The sequence below is a fragment of the Pygoscelis adeliae genome, unplaced genomic scaffold (genome assembly GCF_000699105.1).
Source record: "Pygoscelis adeliae isolate BGI_AS28 unplaced genomic scaffold, ASM69910v1 Scaffold98, whole genome shotgun sequence".
Classification (NCBI taxonomy): domain Eukaryota; kingdom Metazoa; phylum Chordata; class Aves; order Sphenisciformes; family Spheniscidae; genus Pygoscelis; species Pygoscelis adeliae.
In genome coordinates, this window is record NW_008825547.1 from 4,365,552 (window position 1) to 4,385,466 (window position 19,915).

A 19,915-nucleotide genomic window follows, 5' to 3' on the forward strand; every position below is an offset into this window, starting at 1 on the left:
TAAATAGCAATAAAAATTAATTGCTCAGTAAAAGCAAACACAGACAACTTAATCAGGAGTACAGATAAGAGCCACTTCATTTGCCATGTGAACAAACCACATCAGAGTTTTGAACAAATAAACCCAAACAGAAAAAAGCAACAATTTTTTTTTTTTTAAATGGGATTTTTAACATTTGGCAAAAAGTTTGATCTGGTTGATATTTTTTTCTGCTCAAAGAATATACGTAAGCTGAGTTGTGCTTCCTCAGTGATTATCTTTTTATATTTTTCCTCGGCCTGTAGAGAAACTGCAAGAGACGTGAGGCTTCCTGATTCCTCAGAACTGCTTCAAAGTCCAACGTCTCCTGTCCGTGGGGGACCTACAGTCAACCTCACCAGGGAGAACAAAGACCCTGAAGTACAGCTAGTGATTTTCTTTGCCCAAGCAAGAGGAGTAATGTCTCTGATGGAACATTTTTATCCCATCCAGTCTAATTCAGATGAGAGAAAGATTTTGCAGCTAGTCCAGAGTGGGTATCTCTTTGACAGCCCCAAACCTTAGCACGGTAGCATTCTCTATTCAAACTCTGAATTTTAGCCAAACTGCATAAAGTTATTGAAAAGCCACCAGAATTTTATCTGTATTGAAGAGTTTAAAAACTACAGGGAACAAACATGTACAAGAGTAACACACTGTAACTTCATCTCTCCTTCTCTTACTCCTTAAAATATGCCATTTCATTCAACCTCCTTTTAAAATGTATCTGTTTCTGGCTACCCACTGAATTAACTACTCTTCTCCTAATTCTGTTTTCAGACATATCCCCTTTGATTGTCCAAGTCTTTTGAGGGATTCAGAACTGTAGTTCACAGCTTTTTGGATTCTGGTAGCTAATTCAAGCAGGAGATGTCAGTAACCAACCGCGGTTGGTTCACTAGGTGACATCCTTCTTGAGAAAAGCAAGGTGTCCAAAAGGCAGTCTGTATGTCCAAATCAAACTTGCTTTGTTGCAACATCTTTTTCTCAAGCCTTCCCAATGGCTACATTTCCTCAGCCTGTTTTATCAAGGAGAGCTGGCTCAAACAAATCTGAACATTTAATATTAGGTGGGATAAATATTGTTGTCTTTCTGTTTCATTTCCGCTGTGTTTAGCAGAGATGAAATTTGTACTTTCCAGGAAAATAAACAAGCCTTCAGTGTGAAGAAAAACCCTAATAGGAACAAGCTACTCAACTCCCATTTGTAATACAAAACCACGGAACTGAAAAGAATAATGGGGGCAAATCCAGTCTCCGGAAATCTCAGGTACAGGCAGACGGCTACTGAAGAAGCCCACAGAGCATCTGCTCCACTTGCAATGACACATGATGCTTCCACATCACCAAGCTTAAGAATTTTAATAAGAGGTCAAGAGCCATAGCAATTAAGTGTCACAGGGCAAGAACAGGGCAGATTAAGGGAGTTGTCAATGACAGAGTTATCTGCAACAAGAAGGAAATTGTTGAAGAAAACTCCCAGATGGTGGGAAAAACCTGTTGTCCCTGCAGAACTGACTTAGGGAAAAATTCTCTGTTGACTGCAGTTCTGGCAAAACAGATTAATGCTGAGCACAGAAGCAGAATACACCACAAGCACACCTTGACAGTTTTAATGTCAGTAGAAACACAAAGAGATTCTGTCCTGCAAGCCCAGGGTTAGGAAAGAGGGGGAAAGATTAGGAAAGAGGGGGGAAGAGCCTTCTGCCCTGCTCCAAAGACAAGCAGCAGAAGCCGATACATGAGATCAAGATAATGTTTGCATTCTGTTACACAAATGTAAATAAAAGTCGCTTTTGCTTGCCCTTTTGGAGGCAGTAACACATGCAATATATAAGAACTTAATTTCCTCCCTGAGGATCTTCTATATAATCTTTCAAAAAACATTTCAAACTCAGTTTTAAAACCCTTTAGGTTTTTCACACTCAGGACTCTATTTAGGACATTATTCCAGAATTTGGTCTTCAGATATGGTTTCCAGTTTACATGTATTTATTAACAAGATAAGCATTTTGTCTTGTGCCAATATTGTCCCTTAACTTAAACAAATCTCCTTCATGTTTAACTCTATATGTGGGGTTTTTTTCCTGTATTTAATCTAGGTCAAAAGGCCATATATTTTAAGCAGATGAAACTCAATTCCTCACCCTTCCTTCTGTTTTATCACAGCCTCTCTGGTGATAACCAATGTATTGCAACTGGCTGCAACATTCACTTCGACCTGTATGTTGCTAGTAGATTTTTGTTATCAATCTGCCTGTATATCTCGGGGCAGATATTGGGGCAACTTAGTCTATATTTGGTTAGAATATTTTTCTTGAAAGCAAGATGAAATCTCATCTGATCCCTTCCCAGGAACTTCTCTACTCATATCCGATGCTGTTCGCCAGTGGTGTGTTCTACACTACCTCTTCCTCTTTTCTCTCTTCTTAAGAGTGTTTTACCCTTGGTGTAAAACCTAAATAGTATCCAAAAGCACAGGACCGAGAACCCAGTTATGCTAAGTACCAGATAAACACAAAAAGGTCTGCACCTGATCCAGAGAGCAAGTGGAAGGCATTCTCAGGGAAAGCAGCAAGGGAAGTAATAACAGTAATAGATCTTTTAGTAGGCCAAATTACACATTATATATTAAGTTTCTATCCAAGTTACGCAACAAGTCAATGTTAAAGTAGAGAAAACCAAAGGAAGTGGCTGTAAGCAAGAACTGTAGAAATGGTGGGCTTCTCACCTCTGGCAGAACTGACTACAGGGTGTGACGTTAGGCTGGTTTAGATAACCACAGAGTAACAAAATTAAGATAAAGTTAGATCTGATTGCCAAGATAGGATATGACCTGTTATGTATATCTACCTCCTCTACTTTTAATGCAGTTTTATCTTAGTAGTAAGATTATAAAGGAAGGGCTTGTCTCCGAGGCACAACTCTCTGGTGTTTATCCTGACACTCCTGAGCCTGTGTTTATCCTGGTACTCCCACTTGGAGGTGCAATGAGACCTTCACTTTGCACCCTATTATCTTGAAGTTTAGGCAATATTTATCCCTAAGAGACGGGCCTCCTGTATATGTTTCTTAACAATTTAGAATGCATAAATTTTCAGTATTAAGATTTCTATCTGTCAATTAAATTTTGAAATGTTATTAGGGAGATACTTTTCTTTCTGGTAACATTTGTACTGTTTTAACTTATTCCCTGTATTAAGTGATCAATATTTTCAATAAAAGTAGTTCAAAATCAGTTCTAGAGTGAGTTCCTTGAATAATTCACAGAGCTTGAATAACCACACAGCTGATTTTACTGATAAATTACAATGATTGAAAGTTGTTTCTTTGTGATTAGTTGCAAAGTGGTTTTTGAAGAAAGTTACATTTGAGTCACAACTCAAAAAAAGAGATCCTGGCGTTATCATTGACAGTTGTTTGAAATCATCAGCTGAATGTTTAGTGGCAACCAAACAACAAGACAGAGGGTGTCATTTTGTGACTATACAAAATTATGGTGCTCCCAAACCTTGAGTAATTTGTGTAGTTCGGGTAGCTATATCTCACAAGGGCATAGTCAAGTTAGAAAGGGTATAGAGAAAGGCAATTAAAATTATCAAGAGAATGAAACAGCTGTCATTTGAGGAGACACAAAAACCTGACAATCCTCAGTTTCCAGAGGAGAAGGCTGAGAGGGATGTGGTTGGGGTTTATCCTGTCATGAAGGCAGCAGAAAAGGTGAACGGAGAACTGTTCATCAACTCCCACCGCGCTAGGACTAAGGCACGCTCAATGAAACTAGTAGGAGATTGGTTAAATAAGGATACAAGGAAACACTTGATTACACAGCAGACAGTGGACTTCTGGAATTTGCTACCAAAGCAGCTCGTAAAGGCAGAAGGTGTCAATACGTTCAAAAAGGGATTAGGCGAAGTCACGAATAACTGTTCCTTAAAGAGGCACAAAAAAGGACAGGCAGAAATGTACCCTCTAACACTCCTAATACATTTCTGCATGCTGGGGAAATACACAGGTAAAAGGCTGCAGAAAACAGCCAGGCTCACGTGGTCTTCCTGAATAGCATCTCCTATTGCCTCTCTCAGAGCATATTGGGCTAACTGGAATCACTGGTCTGTTGTAGTATGGCATGTCTTATATTCTTAAGAAAAAACCTTTTGTTTGTGCCCTGTTCTAGATGCACCTCCTTGATGTTAATAAATACAATTCCCCTTCCTGGTATTACAGAACATCTTTGTGTTTAAGTTAACATAAATTCATTGGTCTACTTTTTATCCATATGGACTGAAACAGAGTGAATCTATAATATAATATTATATAAGTATACAATCTATACTTAATGGCTATATACTATAAGCATAATATATTAAATTACTTGAGATACATTCATAGAAGAATGGTTAAAGAAGCAATAAAGGCTCAAATGAAAACAGGTCCTAGGGCAGAACTGTAGAAATGATGGATGTGTCAGTTCTAACAACCCGAGATGAAGATGCATACAAAATTAATTATTACTAGATTATCTATGCCTTATCCTGAAATAGCAATACAATCACATATCTGATAAGCAGACTGACAGAAGAATCAAACATACAAAATATATGCAGATTAGTAGCACGGTGCCAAGCATGTGCAATGTGAACTCAGTTCACCTGCAAAAATAAAAAAGTCCCTGTAATTCCTCAGAAAAGTAGAATCACAGGATCTTAAACCCACAGGTTATTTCATGGATAAGCAAGGCATGTTTCTAAGCTGGCACCTGTTTGCAAAGGGCAAATACGTATGTCATACAGACATATGTTCATGCTGTGAAAGAGAAGCCTACTTTGCTCTCTTGCGGAATCACAAGGCAGAAGGCAGAACCCACGCAGCTTTCTAACCGATCCAGCCACTTGGATGGACAACAGACTGTCTCATATACGTACAGCAGATTATAGAGAGACCCCCAATAACTCTCACTCTACAGGTTTGGTCATATTTCAGCATTCACAGAGAGGTTTTATGAGCAGTATATACACAGCTCAAGAGTACTCAGCAATTATTTATTGGCTAACACAAAGGATAAAGAGCTGGGACTAACGTGCAACTAAGCTAAGCATTAATATGCTCACCCTTGTCTTCCAATTCTCTATTTTTTTTCTTGCTATTGTCTCTCCTTCAGTTACTAGCAATTACCACCTCAATAATTACACTTTGCCTGTGGGTTTACTTTTCTTATATGGCTATAACTCATGTACTGTATTGCTGCTCAAAAACAATCTCCTTGAAGCATTAAGCCACAGATGTGATGCACCAAACTGGACTCTGGGTCACAGAGAGCTGAATCAGAATCCTTGGGCTGAACTACATCTCCTGTCTGGGGCATTCTTTGAGTGAGTTGGCTCTGGACTTTTCTTGCTTCCGCCAAAGCTATGCTGTCCCCTTTTTCTTTTGCACAGTTCTTAAAACCTGTATTTGCCTTTTCTACTTGTACCCAGCAGTGAGGCATGATTTAATTACTGTATATGAAATCCATTTGTTATGCTGATGTAAAAGGTTATTTAAAATGGTTCATATTTTTGCTTGCAACTCTGACATCAAATGATTGTAAAAATAATTAAGTAATTAATTCTTCCAGCTGACAGTAGTTGTGTCTGAACCAAGCATAAGTGAAATACTGAACAGAAAAATGGAAAATCCATTCTGTATATTATGGTATGGAGGCTGGTGTCTGAATTTAGATTACAAATTTAGGCTCTAAACATCTTATTTACTACAGAAGTATTTACCTGGTATCCTGCTGATAAAGTGATTAGTTGCTGAGTGGCAGAGCCAGCCCGTGTTAATGCAGAAATCAACTGTAATCTATAAGAACAGCATCATGGTAATAAGCAATAAGCAAAGGTCCTTCCAGTGTGGTTTCTGCATCACGCTGTTCATAAACGGTCAGGTGCTCAGAATGCTACACTTCCAATAATAGCTTCAGGCAAGTCATCCTACAGTGTAACGCCTTACAACGTGCTGAGGACACAGTAAATGAAAGTACACATCAGCCAAAATTCAGTGGGCAGTCAAGAATTAAATATTTCAGCAATTATCATTGAGTCTTGGCAGTCAAACATTTCCGAATGCCAGTATGGTCAAAATGCTGTGAAGACAAACCAAGAGCATACCATATGGCATGCTTTCCTTGTGTAGCATTCATTTTATTACAGAGGTCTAAAATTTCTTGTTTATATTGCTTCTGTGACACTTGTTACAAGCCAATTCAATAACAGCTTTTTTAGCACCAGTTTGTATAACTTATGAATACATGAATAAATGTGCTATGTTATCATTTGGAATTTAAATTTACACACAAAAATAACACCAAAATAAATGAGTACATGAGGGAAGTAAGAATAATCCTTAAGTTAGAAAACTGACAAGATGAATATGAAATCATCACATGACTGAGCACAGGAGATCATCCTAATGATAAAAAGTCACCCATTTTTGTGATCAAACTTTTCATTACACTTTGCAAAGAAGCTGCTTAAGAAATCTGCACCTGAGATTTTATTTGTCTCTTGGCCTATGCACCACATGGTATTTGTGCATACAATACAATCAAGAGTAGGTAGATACTTCCTATTAGACATATTAAAATTCATGTTTTACTTCTCTGGTCATCATGATTAAAAAGAAGCAAGCATTGCACATGCATGTCCAAAGAGGAAGGTGACCAAAGAAATTTACACTTAATTCAGAAATGTGGAAGCAAAAAAAGACTCTAAATTCTAAAAGGGCAATTCTAAAAGCAAAACACACACACACACACAATTTCAAAATTCTTTTTAAAAAAAGCAAAATTGGTAAAGAAAGGCAATCTACCTATGGACAATCTTTTCTTTGTTTTCTAGGTAGCACCGGGACTTTCATTTCCTGCAGTCTGAAAGTCTCATGTGAGATTGCACTCCCATTTTCATCTCAAAAATCAAGAATTCTCACAGACTTCCTGCAGCATCCTCTGAAGTGTATAAAGAAGAAGTCTGAACAGTTACAGGCTTTACATTCTCTTGGATTTGGTGACATTTTAGCAATATTCAGCAGATGCAGAGGCTTCTGCCAGCTCAAAGAGATACCTTTTCCAGAAGAATACCTAATATATGTTTCCCTTGGAAGGAGATATAATAACTAGATGATGCTGGACAGTCCCTTTTGTACAAAAAAATCTGTTGCCAGAGAATATCTCTTCATATCTAATTCCTAATAAAAGCCAACCGTAAAGATCAGGAAATATTTTTATTTTTAAATAAACAAAGCTATTTTAGAAGAAGTTGTAGTCACTTATTACACATCACTTCACATTTTAAATAGAGGTGATTTGAAAGAACATTTCCAATGTTGTTCTTCAGAAAATGCAGGTTCTAAAAGACGAGAGTGTTCTCTTGGAAATTTGAAAGAATTTTAGAAGAAATCTCCTTTGTCTCCTAGATTCCAGCAAACTTTTTTGGTTGGTTGGTTTGGGGTTTTTTTGTTGTTGTTTTGGACACACTGTCAGACAAGCTTTTCATTAATCTGGGCTGCTAGAGAGTGCGGAAGTATATTTGGCTTTGAAAACATTTTGGTCTGTTTGAGTTTTTGAAATGACATACCATGGATTTCGCTTTCAGCAAAAGACTGTAGTTTTTAAATGTTTGTCTCCAAATCAGGAGAAAAAAAAAATACATAAAATGAAAATAAAATTAAAAATAAATTTTAGAAATTAAAGCCTATTTTCTGACCAGCTGTGGTTTGAAGTAAGTGGCAGAATACATATGTCACTACAAACCTGCAATAATATTCGTTTGGAAATTTCAAGTCAAAATTACTTTAAAAGCACTCTACTAACAAAACCAGAGGGATGTTCTGAAGCAGTTTCTCATGGAAGCAGGTTACAGCCCAGTGCACTGTAAGCTCTTTGTTTTTAACTTCTGAACACCAAGTTCAAAGCTGCACAGTTCTCCTGCAAGTGCTTTTCCAAAATGAGTGAGGCCAAAAGTAGCCTGGGAAGGAGCCCAGGACTGCTAACAGAGATTACAATTAAGAATATCATTAATAAATAGTAGGATTTACTGTGCTAAGGAGCAGGGATGAAGACGTGTTAGAGGAAAAAAGAAAGCGAGAGGTAATAAAAGAACATGGCTAAGGCTTTGACAGGTAAAAGGAGCTGGGGTAAATGAATCCTACTGGGAGCAGGTAAGCAGCAGAAACTATAACCATTTCCCTGCAGACACTGTAGTAGCACCTGATATTATGCCGCTATCAGCAAAGATCTTTGAAAGCCATTGGCAAAACACCTCCTGTGTGCAGAGACTCACAAGCTACCCGTGCTGTGGTACGGACAGCCCTAATCCCACTGACAACAGCAAGGGAGTTGAGTGAACTCCATGGTGAAAAATCATTTACTAGGATTTTTCTTTAAGTGCTGAAAGTGAAGCACCTGTATGTACAGAACTGCTTTGAAAGGAAAAATAAATTCACGAACCGCTACGCTGTGCATCTGATGTCTGGCTTTACATCTCCTCTTATTCCGGCCTGAACGCTACAGGACTTCTTACAAAATCTCTTGAAATGCCATAAGGATGGTGTTTCCAGAATAGTCTGCTCGTGTCTGATTTATTTTTATTTTAAAAATCGGTTTGGTAGTCTAATCTCTCACCACTTACATATGAATCCCTGAAGATTAGCAGGATGTCACTTGCAGGCTTTTTTATCAGCTATTGCACAGCTGACATTTCCCAGATTCATAAAGATGTCACTCGTTTTATCTGATACCATAGATTCAAATGATGCCTTGCCCAGAGCATCCCGCAGTACTTACACAGTGTGTGAAAGACCCTGCTTTTGTCTCAGATCTTCCCTCTCCTTTAAAGACCCTTATCTATGCCTTTGAAGCCGTCTGTTGTGTGCCCAAGTGCCATGGCCCCTCTTTTTTCCACCCGCTGCCCCAACCACTTCCTTTTTACTCAACCAACAGAAAATGCCCCCGTGCTCATCACTGTGTCAGAGCCCTCTCATACCTTCCAACCAAGCCTCAGAAGGGAGGGAGAGGCCAAGAGGCCAGCTTTCGGCTGGGAGAAGCTGCTCCCCCTTCAAGGCTGCTATTACCCTGCGTTGACGGTATTTCTGCTTGGATCCTTACCACCTCCACTCCGGCCTCTTCCACCATCTGCCCCAAAGCTCAGGGGAGCAGCATCATGTGAAGCACTGCCAGCGAGCCTGCTGGGACCTCCCTGCCTAGCCTGTCTCCCCGGTGGTGCCCTGGTTTCAGCTCCAGCACAGCCACCTCTCTCCTGGCCCCAGGTTTCATACCCATCCTTCCTCTCCCAGGAGCAGACCTGCAAACTAACATCTAATGCCACCCGAGAACACGCTGAATGGGTGCCATCAGCAGCTTAGTGTGAGGGGTTCTAAAGGAGAGGCAGGAGGGAGCAAGGTCTGGGCAGCTGGCTGTGCCCATCTTCACGTTCAGCTCTGGTTTGTCATCTTCCTTGCCTCTGTACTAACTGTTCTTCCTCATCAGCACTACCCTATTGCACTTCTATCCATTCCCTTAGGCTCCTGCTCCTCAGCCAGGGGGCTGAAGAAGTGGTAAGGGGAGGTACTGAGCTACCTAGACCATCCTTTTAATGGTTCTGCAGAAACCCACCCTTTTTTGAAATGAAGATTAGACTGGACTAAAAGCCACTGTACAGCTCATCAGCATGTATTCCTGCACAGTTCTTCTGCAGAACCTATGGTGCCATCAAAAGTCCCCAACACTTAATGCTACTGGATTCACATTCAAAGTGTGAACTGAATGTCCGCTGGTGTGGGGGGGCCTTCTGAGCCCCAGCCAGCCTTCCTTCCCCAAACACGATACCTGCTCTGAAGTCTCCAAACACTTCATGTGGCAGTAGTTGCTATCTTACTGCTCACTGCTCCCAGGGGAAATGTCAGGTGGGTGGAAAGCTCAGACCACTGTAACAGACACTAGGGTGTCAGTCAGGGTATGGTTGAACCGTTGCCACAGCATCTTCCACAGGGCAGGCTGGACTGAAATGCCTGGGTCTGGTAGCACACCGGACCTCCTGCAAGACCTATCTTCCCAGAACGCCTGTGGCTGAACTGAGCATGGGAGGACCGATTTTTGATGTCTCATATAGTTTTATAGTTACCTTATCAGTTTTATGCTGCACCTAGCATTGGATAAAGTGAAACCAATAGCCAATTTTAACGTAATTCATTGTGAAACGATGAAGTGCAGTGCTCATGATGTGCTTCCTCCTACTTTCACGGGGCGTACAGACGTTGCTCAGAGAAACATTTTTTGTTTGTATCAACTCTGGTGTTCTGAGCTATAAAAGCAGCCTGCCAGGGGGATCAGCACTGACTCGGTACGTTCGTTACTCAATGAACCATTACTTCATTCAGTTAAAGAGACTCTCATGTCAGGACAACATGTTCTTCATTCGACTCTTCAACCACTATTTTGTTTCCAGCCACGAACTGAAACCACAGCGCAGGCAGCTAATTTCCTTTTGTTTCCAGTGCCCTGGTGGGGGGTGCTTCTGATCATCCTAAAGCGTACCATCCACACATCCTTTTATTTTCCAGAATCACCTTGCCTAAATATGGAAAGAATAAGCGAAAGAAAGGGACATGCATTTTTTAACCGATTTCTTTAAGATGTTGTTGACAAATTAATTTAAAAGTAAAAGGTCTGTAGGTTCTTGCTTAGTTTCATAATTCTGTATTTAGTATTGCCTACTCATAAACTCTCCTGATCTCCCAAAGAATGACTTGTGAAATGACTCTGAAAATGACTGTCATGCTTTCTTAGTTCCTTTAAAAGCTGTTTATACATCATATATCTCTACAGGAATAAGTTCTTCTATTATTTAAACATAATTTATCATTCTTTGTTCTACTCTTGAGGTTCCGGAACAATTAAATACCACAGCTTAAACAGGGTACCCCTTCTCCTCTTTCCTAAAAAATCCCCACAATATTATTCCTAGTACTTACCTTTTCTGTAGTCTGACAAAAACTGTAATGTCTTTTTCTCCCTTTTATATACCTGTATCTCCATCCATATTTGATATCTACATCCAGCATTGTCTTATTCCTCCTGGCTGGTATATCACTCTGTTCTATACTTACATTTTCTCTGTCTTGTAAATGTGCCCTCACCTCTCTTGCGAGTTTCTGTGTGCTTGTCAGGTTTGGTTTTATTGTGCTTTACCGCAGGGTTTGGAGTTTTTCTGCTTTAACTTAATTCATTATGTATTTTGTTTTCTAAACAGCCTGAGAAATGTGCCTGTCTGTGGAACAGGCAGCCCAGGGGAAAGGAGAATGGGGTCCTGCATCCTACACCACCCTGGCAGGCAGGGTGTCCCACGGCAGAGGTGACACCAGGACCTTCCAAAGGAGCGGAGCTGCCCAGGGCCCACCGTGCAAGGCTGCAGGGTGATATTTCTGGGAGCCCCTGTCAAATAATGCACTTCATCTTGGAGCCGTGGACTTCAAGCTGTAACTGAGACATTTAATACAGACAAGATAAAATCTCTGTGGTTAAGCTTACATCTTGTTTATTTGGGGGCTGGTATTATCCACACTTGCTACCCACAGAGGTATCAGCATGACAACAGAGACTGGTTGAATATGTATGATTCACCGTTACGCTGCTTCCTGTATCTTCATCACATCAGAGGTACAAAACTGATTTGTTTTACATTGCCATTGCAAACCATCACTAAACTGATTTATGTTCTACTTTCTTCTTTAATGAGTTTTCTTCCAGAGCTTTCTTCTGATATTTCTTCCCAAACATGAAGCAAGGCAGAAGTTTCAGATATATGTCTTTTCTGATCTGTGACTGTCACCTCCAGACATCATCTAATAAAATAAGGATTTTGTTTCATGCATTAAACCACTTTATTTTTCTATATTTATGTTTTATTATCAGGAATAGCCATCTTGTTTGACCGCAAATTCTTTTCTTTGTGCTAAGTGTGCTACCTTTTGTTATTATTTATTGGTCTTATCTATTGCTCTTTCTTAGGTACCCTGACAATACCATTAATTGCTCTAACAACTTGTACTTTTTCCTTTTGAAATGAGTGAGAGTTTTTTCATAGGTTTTAGTGGGGCCATGGCAAATACCTATGAACTTCACACACACACACACATATATATATGAATAGATATAAAACATACACACACACACACGTGGAATTGTCATATTGATTTCAGTAAGACATCTAAGGGTTCTCTGTTATGTGTGGGATTAGGATACAGACTGGCACACTGGAAATTGAAGCTTTTTTTTCTTTTCAAGCTGCACAACATGTTCAGCAAATACAGTGGCAGCACAAGCTTCCCTATGCTGGTACTTTAACACTGATCTGTAGGATCCACCTTAAGGGCCACATAATTCAGTCTCATTGCTTGTAGCTACATTAACAAATCAAACAGGACAAGGGCTGTTCCTTGGCCTTGAGGACAAAGGGTCCTTATGTCCATGGGACTGAACTCCTTCCTCCTCCCTCCCTGAAAGCAGGGTAGCTTCATCCATTCTGCCCGATGGGAACCATCAGTGGCTAATTCTGTCCCCCAGACTGTGCCCAGGAACTGCCTGGGAGGCTGCTAGATGGCTTGGGCCAGGGACTATGATGGCATTTAAACAGAAACAGCAATTGCAACTCAGCATCTGACCCTTCCCCATCCTGCTTGATTTCCCGGCGTAGCTAGCGCCTGAGGCTGTCAGTAAGGATAAACACCACCAACTATGTTGATGTTTGTTGTGTTCATGGCTAACCAAGCTAATCCCAAACTTATTTCACATCAGGCAAACAGCTTATATGAAGATGGCAATAGTTTTCAACCATTAGTCAAGGATTAAATCAAAAACAAGATGTGCCATACTCTGTATTCCACTTGCTAATGCTCTGAATCACGTTGTCTCTCTTCTGATCACCTGTAATCACATTTTAGCTACTATCTTTCAGTTTACCTTTACAAATACTGGTCCTTGTATCTCAACCCTTTCATAAGTCTGTGCATAATGCTTTAATGATTGCATGTAAGAGCCACAATATACATTTGTGAAACTCTACCTATGTCAACTTCCCCTATACTGTTCCTCTTCCTGAGAGCAAGAGAAGGTCCCAGTAGGTACAGCTGAGCTCCCTGGATCGTTGGTTAATGTACGCTGTGTACACAATGTACATGCTGTTACATACAATGTACGCTGCTAATGGATAAGGGTAGGATAAATTTGCAAGGTGTGCTGCTTCTCATCACTGTAAAAGAGGATAAAGATTGAGAGATGATTGATGGCCATAGGGGACACCTTCAGGCTTTATGCAGACCTCCTTGCTACAAGAAAGTATGTCTTAACTCCTGATCTGCTTATCATTAGGCCAAACGTGTTTTGGCTGTTACGGTTTGTAGTAAACCTGGCAGAACTTAGCCACTGAGCCAAACCACTGTAAAACCAAGTCTGAATGCTGAAGTCTCTTCCTTGTGGTTTTGCAAAGTGTTCAAGACCTCAACCTTAAACATCAGTAACACTGGAAAAAACCAACAGACCCACAGCGGGGCCAGCACTGAGACAACCCCAGCGACGAGCAGCAACACAAATGGCAGCTACCAGGACAGACAGTCTTTTCTTTTTGATCTGTTTTTCTGGTTTCTGTGGACTTCCCAGATACAAGCCTAGAAAAAAAAAAAACCAACCACCATACATTTCATATTCTAATCATATTTTAATATGAAACCCTATCCCTCTTTCTACAGCTACAGTATATTTGCTCTAGCATAATCAGGACAGGTTATTAGCCTGGCGTGGAGCTGATGAAAGACCAAAACCAGGACTTTTCTTCAGATCTAAAACCTCTGCCTTGGACTTCTAAAGCTTTTTCTTTGCATAGACTTGGATTAGGCCAAATGTTTAGGGACTTGTAGGTTAAAAGAAACTGCCTGTAAAATCACACAACTGTGCATAATTTTATCACACAGTACAGAGTTTTGCTTTTCCAAACACTGAAACACTCAAGCAACTAGGGAAATCTTCCCTACTCACAATTCAAAATCTTTTTTGGCCAGCACCATGATCCAAAAACACATTCCCCCAGGCCTCTCTCAGGGTTACAAGCCACTACTGCTAGGAGATACTGAAACATCCTTCTCTCTGTTGAATGGCAGGTCTCATCCATCCCCATGTGCCACTTCTCAAATAAAGTACTGCCCCCCAAAGCAGTTGGACTCATTATGGTTTTGCATTTACCCTTGTTTTGGGGAAATATAGTATTTCATCTTAAATGAATAGCAGAGAATAAATCTACCACTTAAGTAAGATTTAACATAACAGAATTAGAAAAAACAAATCATCAGTGTGGGTTTCCAGTAGAAACAGCTTTTCTAATCACTGTGGTAGGACCTGACGTGACACCCTGTCCAGACTGCCCAGTGAGCCCTGTCTTGTGTCTTGAATTCCATTCATGTGCCAAAGCCCTAGAAGTCCTAAAGGCTTTAGAGAAATGGCCCAGGAAAAAGGACTAAGGCTTCTTCCTCTCCCCTCCCTTTCCTTCCCCTCCCCTCCTCTCCCTCTTCCTAATTCAGAAGAAATGTGTGACCATGCCTGATCCAGACCAAATACGGGCTTACAGGGCATCCTATAGGGCACACAACCAAACTTCACTACTGTCTGATACTGCCACAGTCACACTAATTAAAAACCTGACATGGCAAACTGATGAGTTTTGTTTGGACCTGCGTAAAGTAGTATCAAAAGAACATCCCAACCTTTCAATTAACAAGAGCCCAAAATATACACGTTAAACCTCCTATAAAATTGGTATTTATTATGCTACTGAGGATTTAAAAAAAAAAAAAGCAAACTCCATTAAATAAAAATCCATTGAGTTTGTCTCAATAAAAAAAAAAAGTACATATGAAACTAGTAAAAAACTACTATCCTTTTTTTGGTTAATCCCCATGTAGTAGCAACATAAAGGATAATTTCTCTCCATGTTACTTTACCATATAGGTACCTTTTGCTAAAACCACTGCTAAAAACAAACACATTATGAAATATAAATTCATGCTAAGTTAAATGTTGATAACAAAAACAACAATGTAGTAATAACAGACATTAAAATAACACTAACAGAAAAATAGTGGGATGAGAGTAATGGCCTACCAAATGCTGCCTTAAACTCTCTTTCTAAACTTACTTTCTTTTTTCTGAAACAGACAGTAAACACAGTTCAGAGTGATAAACTCTTTCTGTGATTCAGACTGCATGATTCTGTTTCTCTTGTTTGGAAAAAGGGAAGTAAGTCTTTTGATGTTTAGCTAAAATAGACAGAAACTGTCTATACAGCAAACCCTTGTGATGTTAAATGGAAAATCAGTTCAACAAAAAACATCAAAATTTCACTCCCTGTGACTTTACTGCTACATTCCCACCCCGTAAGAAGGTCATATCATCTCTTGTCCTGTCTAGAAGCAGCCTCGGACAGAAGCCGAGACATAAAAATAAGGAGGAATAGAATTTCTCAAGACCCATACCAAATGCTTGCACCTGCTACTTAAAGTCTGTGGCAACTAGAGGTCAAGGAAGGTACGAGCTTATCTGGAATAGAGAATATACCTCAGACGTTTTACAGAAAATCAAATATGAGTACAGTGACTTTGACTTTAAAAACAAATACATTTAAATAAATCTATTAAAGAATTAAAACTTTGCCCTTAAAATATCACAAGCTCTAGCAATTCATTAATTTGAAAACTTCTTAGGATAAAATATTTCAACATATCAAATGTATTAGTCAACTTTCTGATGTTCATGAAATCTTTCTAATAAAGCTCTTAGCATGTTTCCTGGTGGTTTTTCATGTCTGTCTCTTAGAGTCTAAACTGCAATTTTTGCCTGTTAAGAAATGAAAAAAGAAAAACAAACACACCTGGTAGTTGCAGGAACTTCAGTCTTTATATTCATGACATACACCGGTAAAATATGTCATCTAAAAGGCTTTAGGATTTATTTTCTGATCTGAAGTTGCAGTTATACAGGCAACATTTGGAGGGAAAACCCCCCTAAGAAACTAATTTTGAAGAGTTTCTAGCTACCGACATGTTACCGTATACTTGACAATAGCTTAATTCCTCCAAAGAAGTTTGCTCATACGGAGCTCAAGTAGGACTGGTGTTTATATCCAGTTCATTCTCAATGATGGTTATGTATGTGAAATCTTCCCTGTATCATAAAAGCAACAAGAGATATGGAATAAATAATTAGAAGATATTGGAAATGCAGCAAACATGAAGTACCAGGAGACAAGGAAAGAAAACCTGAAGAGGGAGGAATACCTCTCTGAAGTGTTGAGCTATATATAAGGAATATTCTGCAGTTTTGTAGTTGCAGGCAAAAAGCAGCTAGAGGCTGCTTCACAGCATGAACAGTCCAATGCACATCAGACCATAACAGAATATCTGTTTATTGATAATGAATTTTTTTCCTTGGAATGTATGAATGAAAAAAAAGTGATTTTCATCAAATATTTCACCTCTACCTCTTTGCTGGCTTTGTACTGAAGGCAAGAGGTCTTGCAGAAGGGAGAACTAGATCCTTCATAGTTTACACTTTTATACATACACGGCAAGTATTTTATCGTGCTGAACACAAGTGATTTCTTTTGAAAGCTTTCCTGCATCCCAAGGGCCCGAAGGAAAACCTTCCGCCCTGGCGGCTGTTCCTGCCTTTCTGCCAGAAGCCGCTGCTCTCACACACCAGCCGATCAAACAGCTCGCGCGGACGCTCCTGGCCTGTTTCAAACTGAATCAGCCTCTTTGGTTCACCTTGCTTATTCACATATTAGACTAACCCAGCTTATTTTATCTCTGGTGAACCTAATGGTCACAAACGCTCTCCCTCCCGAGCAGCGCTGCGGGGATGGTAATTACCAGCGGGGGAGCATCACTAAACCAGCGAGCACAGTAACATCTTTCACTGCCTTGTCTCCTTGCTAAGTCATCACCTGGCCACGGCTAGAAGAGCTTTATTTTAGAGCTTGGAGAGCCAAGAATAAAAACAATTTAACAATACGTTATTTAACTTACATTATTTCTAGGATGTCATCCAACATCATGTTTTCTCTGGTGGCAAACCAGGTTTAGTAAGTCCCCAGCCCTTGCTCCCATGTCCCTCTCATGTTCCTCTTCGCTTTTGGCAGTCATCAAGAGAAACTGTGCTCAGAACTGGATCAGGCAACCGGTATTTTAAAAGCACTGAAAAATCAAGGGGTGTGGAAAGAGGATGGAAAGGAAATTTCTTGGATATACCTTAGATAAAATGTAATGTTAATAAAAGAGACACAGAGCAGGAAAAAGGGCACTGCTATGCTTTATGTTAATAACGCTATATTAATGGCTTCTGGAAAGCTATGCCCCGTTAGCAATTGTGAGCAATAGCACACCACAGATTTCCTAAGACTAATGTCTTAGAAGTCACATGATTTCTGTAGTGATAAATAAGCTCAGTTTGGGATAGGCTGTGAGAGTCAGTTGGGAAAGAGATCCAAAACTTTTAATAGGTATTTCTGTGAAAATGTTATTACTGAGTCCCATGCTCAGTTATGGTCAACAGCAAATCAAATGCTGGCAATTACAAGAAAATAAATAGAAAACGAAACAGAAAATATCATTATGCCACTATATATCATTCAAATTTATCTGGGGAACTACCATAGCACACATGGCTTATTTTTTTTCCTTAGCCTTGGTTAGCTACAGTTGGCCATGGCTGAAGAGGGATGACGGGGATAACTGCCCCTTTGGTTTGTCTCTTTATATTACTCTTTTTTCTTACCAGAATTACTGTATATACAAATTTATCTGTGAGTTTCATCAAAATATTTTAATCTAAAATATTTCTTACTTAGCATTCTCTCATACAATGAGAATATTTCCCTGGTATTTTACATGTGAAGTGACCAGCCTGTGCTCTGGCTGGATAAGCCAGCAATGAAGTACAAGGAGTCAGCAGGGATGGCTCCAGGGTGAGTGACGGACCATCTGGCATTTCTTCCACCCCACAAAGCTCCTGACCTGTCGAGAATATGAAACGTTATAACAGTAATTTTATACCAGTCGAGTTTTGAGGTAACAAAACCTCCTGATGGACCTGTCCTGGTAGCATGGCCTGGATAGTAACTGGTGGTATGGCAGGATTGTGAATGTAAACAGCCTGTGCAGATGGAACACCCAAAACTGCCTGGTCTGAGAAGAGGTTACCCCAAAACTGAGCATCAAATGAGGAAACTAATAATGACAACGTTTGTTTACAATAGGCATCCGTTGGATTAAGCAGCAACCAGGGCATTACCAAGAGGCTTTTGAGAAAAGAGTCAGCTTGAGGAGAAGTATAAAAGATGGAAGGAAATTTGTAACTGTGGGGTGAGACCTGGGAGTGCGAAGGCGCTCAGCGCAGCAGTCAGACCCCTGCCTCGGATGCTGCCAGGAGTCACCCCGCTGCCGTCGTGCCCCCATCTCGGCCTGACGTGGCATCCTCCCCGTCCCATGGGGAGAGCAGGGCTGACAGGACAGGGTGCAGTGGCAGAAGGACCCATAGCTCGGGGTGCCTGCGGGAACTTGTGGGGTGCCCTCTTGCCAGAGCACGGACTAGCAGGCGGCAGGGAGCTGCACTGCTACGCACAAAGCGGGAGCAGCCCCATCTCCAGCAGGAGAACGTGCACAGCCAAAAGAGGGGGGTGTGCTTGTCATGCCCTGTCCTGCGAGGGAGGGGTGTGCACACGTGAACATGCTCCTGTGGGATTAGAAATTTGATGGCTTAGTTATGAAAGGGTATTAGAAACTTGTAGGTGCTTTGTAACGTTTTGCAAGTGTCTCGTACTCTGCTTTATCTGTTGACCTGCTGATATTGATCCAGAATGTGACGTTCACTGACTGCCGGCTAATAAGTCAGTAAATCACTTTGATCCTGATTTGAGTTAAAGCCCGTGAGTCAAGCAAGCCTTCCCTGTCACACTCCCTTATGTTAAAAAAAGTTGTATGCTATTAAAAAAAGCAGTAAGCAATTAGCTTATCCCTGCAAGTATCCCTGAATCACACTCAAGTTACAGCAGCTCTTTAACTCAGATGATTGACTATTTCATTTCCTAGCACAAATGTAGTTAGGAACTAACAAGCTGCTTCTTGATCCTCTAATTATATCGCTCTTCATCTCAAAGAAAGTTGCTGGTTTGGTGCATTCCTGTGCCATTCCTCTCTATATGTGGTCACCCTTTAATATGAGCTTGTAACAGAGAAACAAAATTTCTTATTTGTAAGTTATATTTCAGTAGGTAGTCTCTCCTCACATTGGTCAGTGGTGTTTGCCACCAAACCATTGAACTTGGGGAAATACCTCCCAGATGAACAAACTGTCTATAGTTTCTCATAGTCACATGGTATAACTAAGGAAATTAAAAATACTTGATAGGCCTAGAGAGTGCAGAAAGAGCAGAATGAAATAAAAGTTTCCCATTCAGAAAAAAAACTTGAAAATAAAAATGCAGCTAAAGCTTTTGGGTCCTCAAATATGAACTGGGAAGCAAGATGGTTCAATGACTAGTTGAGAAACTAGTTGAGAAACAACATATCCCGTAGAATTTTACTGAAAAGACTAATCATGAAACACAGCAAATAAATTTAAAACCATATAATCCAAAGGTACCATGAAAGAAATACATATATAATTGTTATGAACTTAACAGAAAGAAAATAATAAAGTTACCAGTCACTTAAAGTTTTAACACAAAAAGAAGCTCTAGCAAGTGGCCAGACTATTGCTGCTACAGCTTTCCCCCGCTTCAGACATTAAGTTGCAAGTGAGGGCATCCTTTCATCT